The sequence below is a fragment of the Onychostoma macrolepis genome, chromosome 15 (genome assembly GCF_012432095.1).
Source record: "Onychostoma macrolepis isolate SWU-2019 chromosome 15, ASM1243209v1, whole genome shotgun sequence".
Taxonomy (NCBI): domain Eukaryota; kingdom Metazoa; phylum Chordata; class Actinopteri; order Cypriniformes; family Cyprinidae; genus Onychostoma; species Onychostoma macrolepis.
The window spans coordinates 28,877,275-28,898,245 of NC_081169.1; the positions used below are offsets into that span (position 1 = coordinate 28,877,275).

General features: G+C 34.7%; 1 long non-coding RNA gene across 4 annotated transcripts in view; it reads right to left on the reverse strand.

Moving 5' to 3' along the window:
* Positions 1-3,931: 3,931 nt before the first annotated feature.
* LOC131520489 (uncharacterized) overlaps positions 3,932-20,971 on the reverse strand; it is a 37,353-nt gene continuing 20,313 nt past the window's right edge. For 2 of the 4 annotated variants that reach the window (XR_009266072.1, XR_009266075.1), the window contains 3 exons: positions 17,613-17,782; positions 5,751-5,869; positions 3,932-4,084 (listed from right to left, as the gene is read on the reverse strand). This is a non-coding gene — a long non-coding RNA (uncharacterized LOC131520489). Of the gene's footprint in view, positions 4,446-5,750; positions 5,870-15,783; positions 15,873-17,612; positions 17,783-20,971 lie in introns of all 4 variants that reach the window. The other 2 variants (XR_009266074.1, XR_009266073.1) reach the window with 2 other exon arrangements.

Here is a 20,971-nt window from a genome sequence, read left to right on the forward strand (position 1 = left end):
AAACAAGTCTAAGTCAAGTCACATTTATTTGCAGTGCTTTATGCATTACAGATTGTTTCAAAGCAGTTTCACAGTAATAAGCATGAAAATATCAGTGTTAATGTAGTAAATTTCATCATGATATGACGTGTAAATCTGTACAGTGCTATAAAGCAGCTCAACAGAAGACAGCAGTGTCACCGTTCAGCTCAATTGTGACCCTGGAGCACAAAACCAGTCTTAAGTCGCTGGGGTATATTTGTAGCAATAGCCAAAAATACACTGTATGGGTCAAAATTATCCATTTTTCTTTTATGTAAAAAATCATTAGGATATTAAGTAAAGGTCATGTTCCATGAAGATATTTTGTAAATTTCCTACCGTAAATGTATCAAAACTTCATTTTTGATTAGTAATATGCATTGCTGAGAATTCATTTGGACAACTTTAAAGGCGATTTTCTCAATATTTAGATTTTTTTGCACCCTCAGATTCCAGATTTTCAAATAGTTGTATCTCAGCCAAATATTGTCCGATCCTAACAAACCATACATCAACAGAAAACTTATTTATTCAGCTTTCAGATTATGTATAAATCTCAATTTTGGAAAAATTGACACTTAAGACTGGTTTTGTCATCCAGGGTCACAATTCAGTTCAATGTTGATTTAGTTCAGTTTAATAATATGTTGATTTAATTCAAGTGTCAGTGTTGTAAAGTTATGAAACTGTAATGATTCAGCTCAGTTTGGCTCAAAGTTGATTCAGTTCAGTTCAATAAGATTCAGCTCAAGTGTCAGTGTTGCAAATTTCATCAGTTATAAAACAGACATTTATCAGCACAATTCTATTCATTGCTGATTTTATTCAGTTCAGTAACTCAGTTGATTCAGACTTGAATCTGACTCAAAGGACATCAATTATGAAAAGGAAACAAGTTCAATTCAGCTGTAAAAGCAGCTCTAAAGAAGACCATTTTAATTCAGTTCAGTTCAATGTTGATTCAATTTAGTTCAAAAACTGTTAATGTTGCAAAGTTAATGTCATTATTCAGCTCAATTCAGTTCAATATTGATGTAATTTAGTTCAAGAAGTGTCAGTGTTGCAAAGTCCAATTATGAAATGGAAACGAGTTCTATTCAGCTCCAGAGCTTCAGCTCAATTCATTTCATTGTTGATTCAATTCAGTTCAATAACAGCACTAATGTTCATCAGTTATGAATCAGAAACGAGTTTAATTTCAGCTATAAGCAGCTCTACAGAAGACAACAGGATCATTATTCAGCTTAATTCATTTTAATTTTGATTCAGTTCAATTCAACCAGTGTCAATGTTGCAAAGTTCATTAATTATGAAATGGAAACAAGTTCAGTTCAGCTCTAAAGAAGCTCTACCGTTATTATTCAGCTCAATTTTGATTCAGTTCAGTTCAACAGCATTGATGTAGCAAATTTCAATAATAAATCAAAAACAAGTTCAATTTCAGCTGTAAAGCAGCTCTACAGAAGACAATATGTCATTATTCTGCTCAATTCAGTTCAATTTTGTTCTTGTTCAATAGTGTCAGTGCAGTTGAATTGAGTTGGTTTAAAAATCCCACAGACACATAACCTTATACACAGACCAGAAGATCACAGAGACTTGAGTTTGCAGGACTCTTTTCATGTCAGACAGGGAGAAAAAACACCTAGAAACCACATACTAACATTGCGGGAATTGCCTACAACATTCCAACATTGTGGCACTGAGTTTTGCACATTCATATTTTCTTCAAAAAACTGACTCTTGTTATTCTGTGGGAAAGGCTGGAAGAGTGTCTGAGAGCAGTGCAGCTCCTCACATACACACACTTTGACTTTCTGACCTCTGACCTCTTGAGCTCTCTCTACCCAGTGAAAGAATGACAGGAAAACAATGAGAGGTCATGACACGCAAACACACCCACACACACTAACCCAGAGTGACAGGTTGAGGCACAAACAGACCACCAATAGAAACACAGGAAGGCAGAACACAATACATACTGTAAGCATCATGAACATTTTCATAGTTTTAAGTCTTCTGTACGCAAATAAAAAAGATTAGATGATAGACAGATAAGAGTCAGGTCAGAGTTTGTCTGTCTCTCCATTCAGACATTATAATTAGTTGAGACATTGATCTTGCATCAGTGACAAAATCAAAAAAATGTTTCTTGAAATCAGACAGCAGACAGTATTGATCAATCAGCAGTGCTGTCTCAATCTCTCTGAACACACAGACGCTTTCATCCTCACCCGCAGACTGACAGCCTTGCACTCAATATTTAGCTGGAAGCAACAGTTTTAAATAGTGCTGTCAAATGATTAATCGTGATTAATCGCATCCAAAATAAAAGTTTTTGTTTACATAATATATGAGTGCACTCTGTATATTTATTATGTACAGTATATATAAATACAAACACATACATGTTTATATTTAATAAAAATGTTGTTTATATATTAAATATATTTATATATAATATAAAATATAATTATATAAATATATATATACACATGTAAATATTTTCTAAATATATACTGTATGTGTGTGTATTTATATATACATAATAAATAAACAGTACACATACATATATTATGTAAACAAAAACTTTTATTTTGGATGCGATTAATCGCGTTTAATCATTTGCCAGCACTAGTTTTAAGTTAAAAATGTCTTAATACTGGATTTGTTTCAGCTTTTGTCTTCTCCAGATGTTAACTGATGGACTGGAGTGGTGTGGATTATTGTGATGTTTTTACCAGCTGTTTGGACTCTCATTCTGACGGCACCCATTCACTGCTGAGCATCCATTGCTGAGACACTGATGCAATGCTACATTTCTCCAAATCTGATGAAGAAACAAACTCATCTACATCTTGGAGGACATTTTCAGCAAATTTTCATTTTTGGGTGAAATATTCTTTTAAGTGTCTAAGAAACCAGAATAATTTTCCTACCTATACATTTAGTCAGCTTTTGAGTAGCTAGTGTGCTAATGATGCCCAAACGAGCCTTTTCTATCATTCTGAATCTACTGAAGACATCAATGTGTGTGTGATTTAATGTCTGATGATGGTTCAGATGCCAGCAGTGTTACAGGTGTCTGCTGTGTGATATCAGAAGACAGAGTGAACACAAATCTCTCACACACACACACACACACACACACACACAGTCAGATGAGATCTCACTTACCTGGAGCCACAATAATACACCACTGACACACACTGTCATCATACACTACAGAGAGACAGAGACAGAGACAGAGACGACACACACACACACACACAGAATCACACATCACTCACACACACACAAATCCAGGCATCTAAGTCATGTTAATCACCCATTTAGTAGCTGTGGGGATTTTTCCCAAGCTTTTATGCCGGGTCGGATTTCTCCCTGCAGAGAGCTTCTCACAGACAGCGAGTGTGTGTGTGTGTGTGTGTGTGTGTGTGTGTGACTGTGAAAAGAAGTGAACATTACGGCAGATTACTCAGTACTCCTTTCTCCTTGCTCACTGTGTGTCTGCTGTGTTTGTTGTAAATTTTCAACCTGGAAAAAGTTTTTTTGCGTAAAGCTAGCAAATAAAAGACAGGCCATTTGTGTAATTGTGTAAAATCATTTTTCCAGATTAATGCTCCATTCATAGGCTGAAAAATGAAACACTGTGACTTAGTTGCACTGTCAAAACATGTTAGTTTGAGCTTCCATCGGTTTGTCAAAAAAGACTAGGAAAACCACTTGGAAAACTGTCAAAAAAATTGCAATATTTAATTTGTTTTGGATTTTTTAATTTATTTTTAAGCAAATGTTTTATATATATATATATATATATATATATATATATATATATATATATATATATATATATATATATATATATATATATATATACACACACACACACGTGTGTGTTACAGGGTGAACGAGACGTGCAGATCCATTTGCAAGCTTTATTCCAAGACGTGATCACAAAAAGGAAAGAGTCAAACAATGGCAAACAGGTATAACACAGGCGAGACAAAGAGTAATCCTAAGGCAAGCGTGGGTCTTCAATAGGCAAACAATATCCAGAGGGCTTGAGAAGAGGGGTAGTTCAATAACATGAGCAATAGTCCAGGCGAAGTGCAATCACAGTCCGAAACAGCAAGGCAAAGGGTAAATCCAAGATACACAGGCAAGAATCAGATAACAGGCAACACAAGGCAAGACTAGACTTAAGAACAAGAAACTAGGGTAGAAAACTGGCTCCGTAAAGTAGCTATCGCTAGGAGAGATATACGCTAAACAATGCTCGGCGATGTGAAAGAGGAAGTCCAAGGCTTATAAAGCATGTCTGATGGGATTCAGCTGTGTGTGTGTGTGTGTAATCAGTGCAATGGATGATGGGAAATGTAGTCCAGGGTATAGTGAGAGTCCATGTGGTGAGCGGGTGACCTCTGGTGGTGAGTTGACGGAAGTTTATAGACCAGATTCGTGACAATATGAATATTGTAAGATAAAAATTAAACAATTTCAGAATTGACCTATCGGTAAGCCCCTCCCCTCGAACGCAGACTAGCCAATGGCAGTCGAGTATCAGTTGCTCGGCGAGCGGAACTCGGACATCTTTAGGTTTCAGCGTCACAGAGAAACACTGGAAGATCCAAAGCTCGCATCGGTTTTATGGGGTTTATGCTTCAAAAATGGAAAAACGATGTGCCTGGGGTACTTGTAACACTGATTCCAGGTATCCTGAGAGGATGGGCGATATAATTTATTTTATTACATTTCCTGAATCCAAACAAAACAGAGCAAAATGTCCCTAAGTATTCACCCCCAATACAAATTAAGACAAAAACGTTCATTTTCTGGTTGTCATAAACTCATTAAGTTATAATTTTCATCTGCTCAAGCAGAAAGTTAATGTTATCTTGTGCTTTAGCAAGGTGCATCTCTGGCTTAAACTAGCTAACGTTAAAGTTAGTGAGTCTATGCTAATGTACAAACCTAAATAGCGGACTGTTCTCGCGTCTTGTACAGTGTAGGTCTAAAACACACAAACAAAGGTCTACATTTCAGTGCCTCTCCATATTAAACTGGTTAAATGTACATTAATTTAATCGTAGCCTGCGATACATGAACAGTGTTGATCCTGCATGTTGTAGTATGAGACCGTAATATGAGACTTCTCCCGCTTACATTATGATCTGTAAACCCTCGATTCGAGTTACCCACCGTATTTATTTTTAAATATTTTATAAATCCCTCCATGGAATATTTAATTCCCATTTGGTGGCCTTCTGTGTCCAAAATTGTGCAAAAACATCATGGGACAAGGTTTTCACTGCAGCTGTCATTGAAAGACAGTGAGTAATTCGTTTGTTTGTCCGAGGGAGTAACAGTAACTAAGGGGGGCGGGGCTTACCGATAGGTCAATTAGACATCAGATCAGAATTAAAGATATAATGTGTAATTTCTTTGCCTCAAGTGTCTCCAAATGGAATTAAAAAATAAGACATAATAAAATAAACATAAAATAATGACAAAATGTAATAGCTTGCAAAAGTCAATATATATATATATATATATATATATATATATATATATATATATATATATATATATATATATATATATATATATATATATATATATATATATATATATATATATATATATCTCAGGTGTGTATCAGGTGTAAACCAGAGACGCATGATTCAATCACTTGTTATTTATTGCTGTTCAACATGAGAATGACCTACCACATAACGGATTGGGGAAGCGGACAGGAAGTGTCCTTTTTCCACACAGTTGCAGCCAGGGCTTGACTTCCTCTGACCTCATCTCCTGCTCACTCTCACACATATTCCAGCAATGCACCCTGGGAAAATAAAACACACAGATGGACAGGAGAGAGATAAAGACAGATAGATTAATCAATGCTCAATGTGTTCAGTAGGTTTGTGCTGATTTGCTGATAGATTTCATGCCTGGCAGTGCAAACGCACATCATGAGCAAAAGTTCATCAGAGTGTGTGTGTGTGTGTGTGTGTGTGTGTGCAGGGACAGGTGTGTCATTGTGTCCCAGCACCTGCTGACAGGTGGGCAGCACACTGACCTCAGACTGACCCTACAGACAGAGAGACGGACCGATACAGATCTGCCCAACAGCTGCTATCAACCCAACAATGAGAGCGATTCTAGCACTCCTTCACTAACGCACACTAACATTACCTGCACTGACAGGAATCAGGCAGCATTTCACAGCAACAGTTTGAAATCTGTCAAGAAAAAAAAGTTTTTTTGGTTGTTGTTGTTTGTTGTTATACTTTTTTATATTATGTATAATTTTTATTATTTTGACCATTTTTAACAGGCTCCTATTGGACATTTTTGAAAATAAGGCATTCAAAAACTGACTAATAACCTTTTCTTTGCCATAAGAGTGAAATTACTGAACCAAAACATAAGAGCCTGATAAAAATGCTAATTTTAAAAGAAAAACTCTCAGACAGACAGACTTAGAGGTTTTTGCGTGTGATGTCTTCATACATATATGTGACCCTGGACCACAAAACCAGTCTTAAGTGTCAATGTTTCAAAAACAACAACCTCCAGTGGGCAGGAGTGAAGGTATCGCAATCTACTGTTCGCAGAAGACTTCATGAACAAAAGTATAGAGGCTACACCAGAAGATGCAAACCACTCATTAGCGAGAAGAATGGGAGACTGAGAGGTTTTATGGACTGATTTTATGGACCAAAGTGATGGAAAGGCTAAAGTTTAGAGAAAGAAAGGATCTGCTCATGATCCCAAACATATAAGCTCATCTGAAACACAGTGTACACAGGTGTACATTATAGTACACATTACACAGGTAATGTAATGGCTTGGGCTTTCATCGCTTCTTCTGGGACAGGCTCAATAATCTTCATTAATGATGTAACACATGACGGCAGCAGCAAAATTAACTCAGAAGTCTTCAGAAATATTTTGTCTGACAATTTACAGAAAGATGCAACCAAACTGATTGGGAGATCCTTCATCATGCAGCAAGATAATGACCCAAAACATAGTGACAAAACAACAAAGGAGTTCATCAGGGCAAGAAGTCAACCTCCAGACTTAAACCCTGTAGAGTATGCATTTTACCTGCTAAAGAAGAGACTGAAGGGAGTAACCCCCCAAAACTGAAAGAGGCTGCGGTGAAAGCCTGGAAAAGCATCACAAAAGAAGAATGCAAAGGTTTGGTGATGTCAATGGGTCACAGACTTGATGCAGTTATTGAAAGCAAAGGATTTGCAACTAAATATTAAGTCTTATTCACTTTAATCTAGTTTAAGTCAATCTGTTCCGATACTTTTGCTCACATGAAAAACGAGTGGGTTCAAACTAAAGGTGCTATCTTCTAAGTTGTGTGTCAGATCCAGATATGAATACCTGGAAATAAAAGCTGAAATGCTGATCTCTCATCTCATACTCATCTTTTGATGTCAAACCCAAATGTTTTCAGTCTACAGCAAAAATAAAGAAATTGGCCTCACTGTTCCAATACTTTTGGAGGGCACTGTATATATATCCATTTACACTATATAATAATAAATAATACACTAATATTACCTTGACTGACAGCAATGACTTCACATGACTAGTCAATGACAAACTATAAATCCTTAATCTAGATCACCAAACTACACAAAAACACACACTGCTGCAACAGCATCCAACTCACAGATCAATAAAGACGACTGGAAAAGGATATTTAGGGTTTTATTGTTGAGCTACTGGCAGCAGAAAGCTCATGATCTTCCAGAGAGAAAGCAGGAATTGGAGCATGTTCGTGCGTGTGTGTGTGTGTGTGTGTGTGTCTACCGCTACATCTGGGCCCAATTTGTCTTCGATTAAATGCGGAGATGTGTTGTGTTTATTCTGTCAATCAAATCCAAATAGGTGTTTTATTTCATACACATACACAGATTATATTACACTTGTGTTCTTAACGAACGCTTGACCTCAATAAAGTGACTGAACCATGTTGATTAACAGGACGGGCAGCTGACAATGAGAACATGATGCATGCTAAAAAACCAAGATGAACATACTCCAACAGATAAACTAATCGAGTAAAAATACAATTATTTATGATATTTTTAAGGAAATGAATAATGCATTAGACTGATCAAAAGTGACCGTAAAGACATTTTTAATGATACAAAATATCTCTATTTCAAAATAAATGTTGATCTTTTGAACTTTCTACTCAAAAATGAAGTTTTGATATATGTATGGTAAGAAATTTACAAAATATCTTCATGGAACATGATCTTTACTTAATATCCTAATGATTTTTGGCATAAAAGAAAAATCTATAATTTTGACCCATACAGTGTATTTTTGGCTATTGCTACAAATATACCCCAGCGACTTAAGACTGGTTTTGTGCTCCAGGGTCACAAATGAATGCATCCTTGGTGAACAGACTTCTTTCGAAAACTTAAAAAAATATTACAAACCCAAACTCTTGAACAGTAGCCTAACGTTTATAGATTTTACATGCAAGAACATGTTTGCATGTCTCAAGTGAACAGTCTCAATGCATTATGGGTGATATTCTGGTCTCTAGATGCATCTCAAGACCCTCCTTCAAAATACTTAGTGTTGGAAGTTTGATTAACATTTATACAATGAGCAATAGTACTAGAGATGGTTGACTAAGCCAGCATGGTTTAGTAGCATTAATTAAAGATGAAAAGTAAGTGTAATTATGTCAATAAGAGCAATACTGATAGAGCCGCAGCTCGGGTTTCTCTCAGGTGGGGTGTGGGAAGGGAAAGACGGGTCAGCTTCCACATGAAACTCAGACAATACCGAAGCCCCTGAGACCAGGCCATTGTCCCAACATCCTCCTCTCGGTGTGTGTGTGATCCATTCATTCAGGTCAACACTGGGCTGTGTGTGTGTGTGTGTGTGTGTGTGTGTGTGATGGTGTAGATTAGACAGATTAGAGCAGTATTTGATTTCTCTGTCATTGTTTAGCAGGAGCCCTCGGCTGAATGAGCTGAATGAGCTGAATTGTCATCACTTCCGAGTCTAAAGCATTATATCCCAAATGCATCCCGAATAACATGCCAGATAAGTCATGCCAAATCGCAGTATGTTGAAAATATGCTCAGATGATATTACCCACAACCCCCTGACAGATCGGACATTTTTGTGCAAGTATGAGAATTGGGAAACAGCCTAGATCCAGATAAAAATAATCTTGCCATGTAAGCAGATTTGATATTATAGCCTAATTGTGGTTTTTTTTTTTTAAATATACAATATCTAAAGTAGTTTAAATCAAATAATAAAAGCAATAAATAATTAAATTAAAAACAAATCATTTAGCAAAACTGCATGAAAACAAAAAATATTGTTCAAAACATTATATCAGATCCATATAAGTGTTATTTTAGTTTTATGTACTGTATACCATTACATATTTTTATTATTTTAAATTATCTCTTATTTTTATATTTTCAGGTTATTTATTTGATATATATATTCTATTTTATTTTAAGTTGCATTTCTAGTCATTTTGTATGATTTTGTCATTTAATAGTTTCTTATATTTTTATTGAGAATTCTTTTATATTTATTTAAGTATTAGTTTTAGTTCATTTTTTATTTTGTATTTATTTCCAGTTAATCAGTTTATAGTTGCTATCTAATATTTCCATTTTCATTTTTTATATTTTAAAATAACAGGACTAGTAGGACGCTTCATTTATGATGATAAACACACAAAACAAGAGCTTTTTCATAATAATAAAAGATTTTCACAAACAAGTCAACCAACAGGTTATTTAAAAAAAAATTAAAAAGTTTGTATATTTAACTTTCTTGATCTATTTATTGATTATTGATTTACCAATCTAATTTACATTACTTTGGACCTTTCTAGATTCCTGACCTCCACATGAGCTGAGCGAAGCCTAAGCAGCCAGGGCCAAACAGGAAATGATTATTTCTGTCACAGGAAGTGGAGCAAGGGAGGAAAAGGGTGGAGAGAAAGTTATAGGTCAAAGGTCAAAGATTGTGATTCATTAGGTTTTGAATGATTGATATGTGCGTGTATGTATGGATATGTGTATCCACTAGCATCATAAAACTGTCCAATTGTGTTGAAAATGCTTCCTGTTTTCACTTGTTCATATTGCACACACACAAACTGTGACTTTTGCTCACAGTAAACAGAAGAAAAACAGGAACCCCTAGACAGACTGTAAATTAAAGTGAGACATGAATAATAAGGGCATTATATTATATAGAGGGCAAAAAAACTCAACACTACATAGGCAGCAGCTGCAGTCAGAATGAGGAGACGACAACCTCTTGAAGGAAAATCAATGGAACTGCAACATAGAAATAAAAGCCAATATCTGATACGGTTTACTCTCTAAAACACACACGCATTAGCCTGATATGCTCAAAGAAAAAGTTTTATAGTCTAAATTGAGCTAAAGTAGCCAAATATATGAAACTGTTGTTGTTGATTTTATTGCAGATTTGAAACGTGATACTGATATTTAATCACGACAAACAGGTTTGGAGATTTCCATCTTTACAGTTCAAGTAAATACGAGCTGTGCTTGAGCGGCCGCCAAATGAACTGACTTGCTTTAAAGGTATTTTGATTTGCTTTACATTGGAGTCCAAGTTTGATTTTATCAGGTTGCTAAACTAATGTATTACTTAATGCAATAAGAAGCATAAGATACAAAAATGTTAGAAAAAACTCATATAAAAACATACAGTGGGTACGGAAAGTATTCAGACCCCTTAAATTTTTCACTCTTTGTTATATTGCAGCCATTTGCTAAAATCATTTAAGTTCATTTTTTTCCTCATTAATGTACACACAGCACCCCATATTGACAGAAAAACACAGATTTATTAAAAAAGAAAAACTGAAATATCACATGGTCCTAAGTATTCAGACCCTTTGCTGTGACACTCATATATTTAACTCAGGTGCTGTCCATTTCTTCTGATCATCCTTGAGATGGTTCTACACCTTCATTTGAGTCCAGCTGTGTTTGATTATACTGATTGGACTTGATTAGGAAAGCCACACACCTGTCTATATAAGACCTTACAGCTCACAGTGCATGTCAGAGCAAATGAGAATCATGAGGTCAAAGGAACTGCCTGAAGAGCTCAGAGACAGAATTGTGGCAAGGCACAGATCTGGCCAAGGTTACAAAAACATTTCTGCTGCACTTAAGGTTCCTAAGAGCACAGTGGCCTCCATAATCCTTAAATGGAAGATGTTTGGGACGACCAGAACCCTTCCTAGAGCTGGCCGTCCGCCAAACTGAGCTATCGGGGAGAAGAGCCTTGGTGAGAGAGGTAAAGAAGAACCCAAAGATCACTGTGGCTGAGCTCCAGAGATGCAGTCGGGAGATGGGAGAAAGTTGTAGAAAGTCAACCATCACTGCAGCCCTCCACCAGTCGGGGCTTTATGGCAGAGTGGCCCGACGGAAGCCTCTCCTCAGTGCAAGACACATGAAAGCCCGCATGGAGTTTGCTAAAAAACACCTGAATAAGATTCTCTGGTCTGATGAGACCAAGATAGAACTTTTTGGCCTTAATTCTAAGCGGTATGTGTGGAGAAAACCAGGCACTGCTCATCACCTGTCCAATACAGTCCCAACAGTGAAGCATGGTGGTGGCAGCATCATGCTGTGGGGTGTTTTTCAGCTGCAGGGACAGGACGACTGGTTGCAATCGAGGGAAAGATGAATGTGGCCAAGTACAGGGATATCCTGGACGAAAACCTTCTCCAGAGTGCTCAGGACCTCAGACTGGGCCGAAGGTTTACCTTCCAACAAGACAATGACCCTAAGCACACAGCTAAAATAACGAAGGAGTGGCTTCACAACAACTCCGTGACTGTTCTTGAATGGCCCAGCCAGAGCCCTGACTTAAACCCAATTGAGCATCTCTGAGAGACCTAAAATGGCTGTCCACCAACGCTTTACCATCCAACCTGACAGAACTGGAGAGGATCTGCAAGGAGGAATGGCAGAGGATCCCAAATCCAGGTGTGAAAAACTTGTTGCATCTTTCCCAAAAGACTCATGGCTGTATTAGATCAAAAGGGTGCTTCTACTAAATACTGAGCAAAGGGTCTGAATACTTAGGACCATGTGATATTTCAGTTTTCTTTTTAATAAATCTGCAAAATGTCAACAATTCTGTGTTTTTCTGTCAATATGGGGTGCTGTGTGTACATTAATGAGGGAAAAAAAATGAACAAATGATTTTAACAAATGGCTGCAATATAACAAAGAGTGAAAAATTTAAGGGGGTCTGAATACTTTCCGTACCCACTGTATATGCATAAATAAATATGTAATTGAATATAAAAATGTAAAATATAACAGTAATATGTATTAAGTATTTCAATTAAATTAAAATTATATTATATTAAATGATAGAAAGTATAGACGTAGATGTATATATTTTCTGCAAAGAATAAATGTGATACTACTTAATATTCTTAAATGGTAGCGTAATGTTGCTGGCCAACTTTTTGGATGGAGTTCAACTCATTTCTGTCATTGATGTATGAGGTACTCAGAAAAATGACAACCCAGAAGATTCTGCAAATACACACACACTGAGGGAATAAGAGCGTCTCTCCAGTGGCAGAATGAAGAGATCTCAGTTCTGTGTTTCCCATGGTGCATTATGGGACAGATTCCACAGCGCTCCCACTGGATTGAGTGTGAGAGAGAGAGACACTGAAGGATGACTGACATGCTAAACATAATGTCAAGCATCTGACCTTTTCTGTGTGCGTCTCTCTCACTCAGTGTGTGTGTGTGTGTGTGTATCAAAACAGAAGTGAGAACATGCTGAAACATGGACAGAGTCCGAAATTACACTGTGTTCATTAAAAACAGACTTATGATTTTCAGCTGCTGAATGATAAAACACAGAAGACTTGTATGAAAGCTTATTTCACTCACTGAATAAAAAAATAGAATTGTGATATCTCAGTTATCGCGAACAAGAATTGTTAGATAAAAAGTCACCATTACCTTTTTTAGGGTTTTTTTTGTATTCCATGGTAGAAATAAGCTTCAATACAAATCAGTGTTGTTATACTTATCTAAAACTATTCAAAACGTCAACATTCACATTTTTCGGTAACTGAATTCCAGCTCAAAAAAAAATTATAATAATTTTGGCTAAGGGCAAAGTTTCATAACTTCATATTTTTATATAACTTTAAAGCTTTATCAGACCACTGACTGAATAGCTTTTATAATGGCTGTTGTTGTTAATTAAATATTATTGTTCAATAAATAATATTTTATATAAATAATAAGCATTTGGTACTGAGAAACTCAGCTCACTCTAAAATAAAATACAAATATTGGTTTAAAAATAACTTTGTGACTTAATTGTAGCTTAAAAATTACTAACTGAAAAAATACACGCTTAAATTAAGTAGCTATAAAATTACTAGAAAAATAAAAATGACAAAAGCACATGAAAAAAGTACTAAAATTTGAATTAAACTAAAATTAGTAGTACATAAATGACACTATAAAACAACACCGATCCAAACCATTTCTGGAGACCAGATTGTCACAGAAACTTAGCAGCACCCTAGTTTTGTACAGGATGTAGAAACTGTGTATATATGGCCAAATAATCTGTTTAACTTGATGACTGCACAGTTTTCTATGTGTTTGAATAGGTCGTGCAAGTGTGCATCTGTAAATATTGAATATAGTGTGTAAATGTGTTCTCTTCATGCGCAGTTTCATTATACACAATCAGTGTTTACAGAAACAAACTTTCGAGCAAACGTGTGTGTGTGTGTGGTGATGACATACACAAAGCATGACCTGTAGGCACCACAGTCAATCATTCAACACACACGCAGGAGTCTGTATGTTTTATCAGTTATCCAAACAGCAACAAACCATCAGCCCAGTGACTCACAGAAAGATGGAGACGCAGCGTGTGCACGCGCGTGCGTGTGTGTGTGTGTCATCAGAAAGTTTTAAAACAGAGCAGCGTGATGAAACCACCAGGAATGACCACTATCAAAACACATGCAGGGTCAAAGGTCACGCGTGTTTGTACAAGGGACGCCGTTCAGATAGTCACTGTACAGTGTGTCCTGTTACACAATATGTCACAAAATTAGGGACGGCATAATTTGAAGCTGAATTTTTTTTTCTTTTTACAAGACAAAACATTATATGTATTCCCAGCTAACAAAAACATGTTCTAAGAACGTTTTGCTAATGTTCCCATTAAGTTATAAAAAGTTATTTCTGATTGTTCTCTGAGCATTTAAAATGTCCATTGTCTTTTTAAAGTTTATGCAAATGTTAAGTGAACATTCCATTTTATAGTTTTCCCAAACATACTGTAATACAAATGTTACTTTTGTATCTTCTCAGAATGTTCTAAAACAAGTAACATTTTTTAAAAAAACGTTAGATGAACGTTCCATAAAACATTCCATGAAATATGTATTGTACTAACATTTTAGGAACATTATTAAAGACCAGAAAACTCTGAACATTCTATTAATGTTTGTGAAAGAACGTCTGTTCATAAGTTTGAGAGAACCTTGCCTGAACATTGGCTCAAGTTCTGAGAACGTTCCTTGTTAGCTGGGTTGATGTTCTTCAAATAATCATGTCAGAGTGTGTTCTCCAAGTCTAACATGAAATAAGTGTGAGTAAATCACGACTTTACAATTACGTCCTTTAAACTACACTGAAAATATAGCAGGTTGCAAATGAAACTATTAAAAAAAAAAATATATATATATATATATATATTTTTTTTTTTTTTTTATTATTATTATTGAAGAGTTTATTGAACCTTTTTTTTTCCAAAAAAAACCTTGGAAATAAAAAGGCTGCATGTGTGTTTTTTGTTGAGTATCATATTTGATACATCGGGCTTTTATGGCTGATATAGTCTAATATAGGGAGAATATGTACTAATTAGAGACTCAAACTTACCAAAAATATGCAATTTGGTGCAGATTCTGATATTTATTTGAACAAAAAGTGATGAATTTCTGATGCTTGTAATGTAAATCACTGATATCTTTATAACAGTACAGCAGAAAAATGATATAAATATTAGTGGTCACGCTATATCTCCAATAATATGTCTTAGTAAGATGAGATTGAAATGATCCAAACATATAATGCAATGCTGATGAGAGAAGGAGAAATAAACGCTCCTCAGAAGATGTGAGATGTTTTGGAGGCTTTGTTTTGAGGAACAGTGAAAGTAAAGCTTCTGGAAACAAACGCTCCTCAAAAGATCCTGATGATCAGATTCGAGACGCACTGATTTTTCTTAAAACAACGATTGATGGAGAATCAAGTAAAGCTGAGCTGCTTCAGTCCAGCAAGTGTTCATCTGGACATATTACTCTATAGTTATTCTGACGTTTACTTGATCAAAATCAGATTTGACAGCAAAAGACTCGAAGCACCAGGTGCGACAGGTTTTTGATCATTTAGAGGCTTGTGTATCAAATGCAACACAGCAGGCTTTACAGGGTTTAAAGCTTCCAAGAACAAGACTGAAAAAACTCCAAGTTCCATAAAGCACTACAGAGAAGAAGGAAAAAGAGGAGAAGGAGCAGAGAGATACGGACTGATAGAGAGAGAGAGAGAGACTTTGGGATTCTTTCCCAAAAGTGATTAGCCAGAGGAAATGGGTCAGACAGAGAAGATAAGTTCAGGAGAAAACATTAACCTGAGCATGTGCGCTGTAGATTCCACTGCGTGCACTGACCAGACACAAAGAGCAGAGCCAACCACAAAGCTCTCCTTCTCTAATTGTTCCTAGAGAGACGGAGAGTAAATGAGGGAATAAAACAAGTTTGTTTAGAGCAACTCGTCTGTGAACGGACGGCGTAATTAGATTCAGGCTGAGGAGAGTTAATTAACTAAGTGAATTAATTAGATAGTTTGAGCGAGGAGTGCACTGCCAAAAACTCTGATTCAATTAGACCAGGTTGGATTCAGCCCAAAACAGAGCGACCCGACGTGACACGACTACATACTGCACACTATTCTCTCCACACTGGCTGATCATTTAAAATAAAATAGTATGGAGTATGAAATGTGGCATGGTTAATATAGTGGGTAGCATAAAAATTTTGTCAAGTCAAGTCAAGTCAGACGCATTGCATTGTGGGATACAGTGTTGGTTTGTCACATAATGCATATTTTGACATCCGGTCGTTACATGCATACAGACATCAAATACTGTGCAAACTGCAAAGATAGTAAGAATAGTACGCTAGTATGCTATTCTAAACATACCCTGGGTTTGTGATCGTTAACAAAAACCGAAACTATTAAAAAAAGTTCAGTAAGTGAAAATAAAATAATGAAATGAAATAAAATAAAAAATAAAACAAAAAACATTTACTGTATATATAGTATAAAATGAAATTAAATGAAATAAAATAAAATATTACATGAAAACTTTTCAAAAATTAAAAATAGAAATGTTTCTTTGGCAACCAAAACTAAATAAAGATAAATAGAAATATTAAAAAAATAAATAATAAAAAGTTCAAAAGCACACGAAATTACTAAAACTTAAAATGAAAACTGAAAATATAATTTTTTAAAAATATGAATAAATACTATAATAGTACATAATACTAAAATAACACTGGTATCAACTAAACTCAAAAACACACAAACCTGCTCTTTAGAAATCAGTGCTATTTTAGTATCACTACAGTTTTTATTCATATTTTGAATTAGGTTTTATTTTTTAGATTTTCCATTTTTATTTTAGTTAGTTAAAGTTTTAATACTTTTTTGTGCTTTTTTGTCATTTTTATTACTGTTCTTTTAAAAATATTTCTATATAGTCATTTTACTTCCATTTTAGTTTTAGTTTGGCTATTTTAGTACATCAAGTCAAACTAAATGAAAAGGAGAAATACTGCCTTGGCAACTAGCTGAAATACTCATTTTAATGTTTTGTATTATTATACGCATTTCAGTTAATGTTTTTTTATTTGAATTAACATGAATTATTTTTATGGTTTTACTTAATTATAATAACACTGCTAGAGACCACTCCAAACACCTTAGCAACTGCCTAGCAACCACTCTGAACTAGCAACAATTTTGGCCCAATAATAATCGCTCTGAACATGTTAGCAACTGTAGCGTCAATCTGCTGTCAGTGCGTGTCGAGTGTGTTTACATACAACAAAACACTGATAACTATCAAAAACCCGCTCATTATAAAAACCCACAACACAAGAAAACGCACTTACATTTTGAAATTGTTGGGTTTCGTTGCATCCTACAGTTTTGATATCAAACACAAGACATATGAACAGTAGTAAAGATGTCTACATGCAGTGCCAAACTGGGGAAAAGTCTTAAACCGCTAAAAAAAAAATCATTCTGAACGTCAAAAATATCTATAAGACTAATAAATCAGCCAAAAACATCCCGTCAGCAGGTTTGTATGAGGATTTTGTATTAGAAAATATCTGTATCTTAACTAGTTGTGTATCGTCTGTGTGTGTAGTTGTTCTTTACATTACTCACACGAGTTGACAAACCAGCTCCAAACTCTCAGCTCTGCTCAGATCGGTCCGGATCCGCTGGTTATAGAGCTGTTCAGGGCTCCAGACAGGAAACAGGTCCAGTTAAGTTATCCTCGTGAATTATGGGTAATCTGGTCCATCTCAAAATTCCTCCAGTCACTCCCTACTCCCCTGAAACAAGAAAAAAAAACTGATATATGAACCTGAACACACCCATTTATACATATATATACATGCACACACACACTAGCTCTGTTTGAACCCACACGCCGCCTATCTAGACAGCATTTTAAGGCATCATAGGTGCGGTCCTGACCTTCTCAAAGGTAGGCAGCATAATTATATATGCTTATAATTGTGCTGCCTACTATGAGAACTTATTTTGGAAACATTCTAAGGTGGAATTGCTTATATCCTGCATGGTGAATGCCTGAATGCATTTCTACATAAATAAAAAAAATCATCTAATATATGAGGAAAGTTTGATTAAATATACTTATGTCATTCAATATGACAGGTATTGATAAAAAAATTTGTTCAGTTTAAGCAATAGTTTCATTTTTAGTCATTTGCTTTTGTCATTTTTAATTTAATTTTTTCAAAATTTTCAGGCTTTTCATTTATATATATATATATATATATATATATATATATATATTTATATATATTTATATTTATATATGTATATATATTTATATTTATATATGTATATATATATATATATATATATATATATATATATATATATATATATATATATATATATATACATACAAACATACTAATACACTGAAAATATATAGTAATATTAATAGTAATTTTTAAAAATATTACTAAGTATTAAACTAAAGTTTAAATATAGCCATATTTATAATAATATTAAAAGTAATATTAAAAGATAAAATTAATTACATAAGTACAAAACTAAAATTGAAAATGAAAATACTAACAATACACTGAAATACAATTATAGTCATATTTATAATAATATTAATGTTTTAAAAATAAGAAAATACAAATTAATAAACAAAATACAAATTGACTATTTGATTATTTGATTATACAAAATACACAAATAGTAGTTTTAAAAATAAAATAAAAACAAAGTTTACCTAAATTACTACACAATTAAATAAAATTAACTAAAATTTAAAGTGAAAATCTAAAACTAAAAGCTAATATTAATACAAACTTTAACACTATATATAATACTAAAACACCACTTGTTCAGTCTAACTGAAAAATGCATATTTCATATGGCCTACGTTAAACACTTCAGATCAGTCTCTTCTGAGGATGCATTTGTGTTCAGAAGGATGCTGTCTGTGTAGACGACTCACTAACTAAGAACAGAGTTACTGTCTCTCCCACGCGCACGCGCGCGCACACACACACACACACACACACACACACACACACGCACACACACTCTCTTCCTCAGCCCTGATGTTGAGCAGTGAAACAGACGTTGAATGCATTAAGTCTGGAGGTCAAAGGTCGTACAGCTCATTGTAACCACAGAACCACAGTCAGAATTACTGTACCACAAGACTCTCAGCATAACACACACTGCAGAAACCAGGACAAGTCAATTATACCAGTGTCCTGTGGTAAAACACGGTTTATTGCAGACAAGCTGAAACAAATGTTGGCTATATATATTTTTGCTTCATTCAATACTGAAAAATTGACTATTTTGCGCAATATTCATATTCGCCAAACTCTGTTGGTATCAATAGTGAGTTGAGTGCGTTACATGCTTCATGTGAGTGGCACAGTTTCAATATTTTGTATTTGTGTACTGACCACGAACTATATATTGTAACTAAGTAAATAACTAACTAAAATAAATTAATTTATTAGATAATTCAATAAATAAATACATAAATTCATTTATTCACTCATGAATAAATGGGGAAAATTCATGCATAAATTCATGCATTCATTAATAAATAAATGCCTGCATTATCAAATAATTAAATGCACAAACAAATAAAAATGAACAAAATAAATTAATTCATAAGTAAAATAAATACATAAATATATCCATTCATAAGTAAATAAAGTAAATCAATAAATACATGAGTAAATAAATTAATTCATTCACTCACTCATGAATGGGGAAAATTCATGCATTCATTAATAAATAAATGCATGCATAAATAAATTCATGCATTATGCATAATGCACAAACAAACAAATAAAAATGAACAAAATAAATTAATTCATAAGTAAAATAAATACATAAATAGATACATAAATATGTGCATTCATAAGTAAAATAAAATAAATCAATAAATACATAAGAAAATAAGTAAAATAAATACATAAATATATCCATTCATAAGTAAAATAAATACATAAGAAAATAAGTAAAATAAATACATAAGAAAATAAGTAAAATAAATACATTTATTTGTGAAAAAATAAATAAAAAATAAATTCATAAATACATGAAAAAGTTTATTTTAAATAAACAAATAAATTCATTCATAAATAAATAATAATAAAAAAAAAACGTACACATTATATTTGTAAGTAAAATCATTTTGTTTGCTACAATAAGATTGCAAAGAGCCAAAAAAATAAATGTATGACTGTCAACTGAAGGTATGTCATAACTGGCACTGTTCTGTTGATTATAGCAGGAATACTTACATACTCATATACATGGCATAAAATAAAATAAAAAATCTCAATACAGCATGAACTGCAAGAATTCTTGCAAGTCATGCATTTCTATTGCAGAAAATAACCTTGTGCTTTTCTGAGAAACAGACATTTGCATCGGTCTGCTGTTCAGTCTGTGAGCGTTTGGCGTTTCCGTCTGCTAGCCACTAACGCAACAGCTGCGCCGTGAAACCGTAGACAGTGATTAGCGAGGCTGAGGTCAGAGATGCCGCAGTGAACGCAACAATTTGTCTTCTTTTCCTCTCACTGTGTTTGCATCATCCATCACTCGGCGTCCCTCCTCCGCGTGCTGGAATGTTCCTCCACTCCCTGCGTTCGGAGGAATTCCCCAGGAGCCAATCAGCTCACAGTCAGGAAGACGTGCTCTTTGGTGACCTTTCGCGGGAGAGGCGAACGAGCTGTCAGGGGTGAAAGGTCACGAGCTGTGACCTCACTCACATCCACAGTTTCAGGCCTATTAGTGGCTCAAGCCATTATAATTAGTGTGTGTGAGAGAGAGAGAGAGAGAGACGATGAATGAACGGCTCAGTTTCACACACTCCTCTGAGAAGTTAAGCCATGACCTTGGTCTACGGCCAGAGTATCCCATAATTTATGAATATTTCATACAATGTTTCAAAAGCACACCGAATGACATAAAACAGTGTGTGTCTGCATGTGCATTTGCCA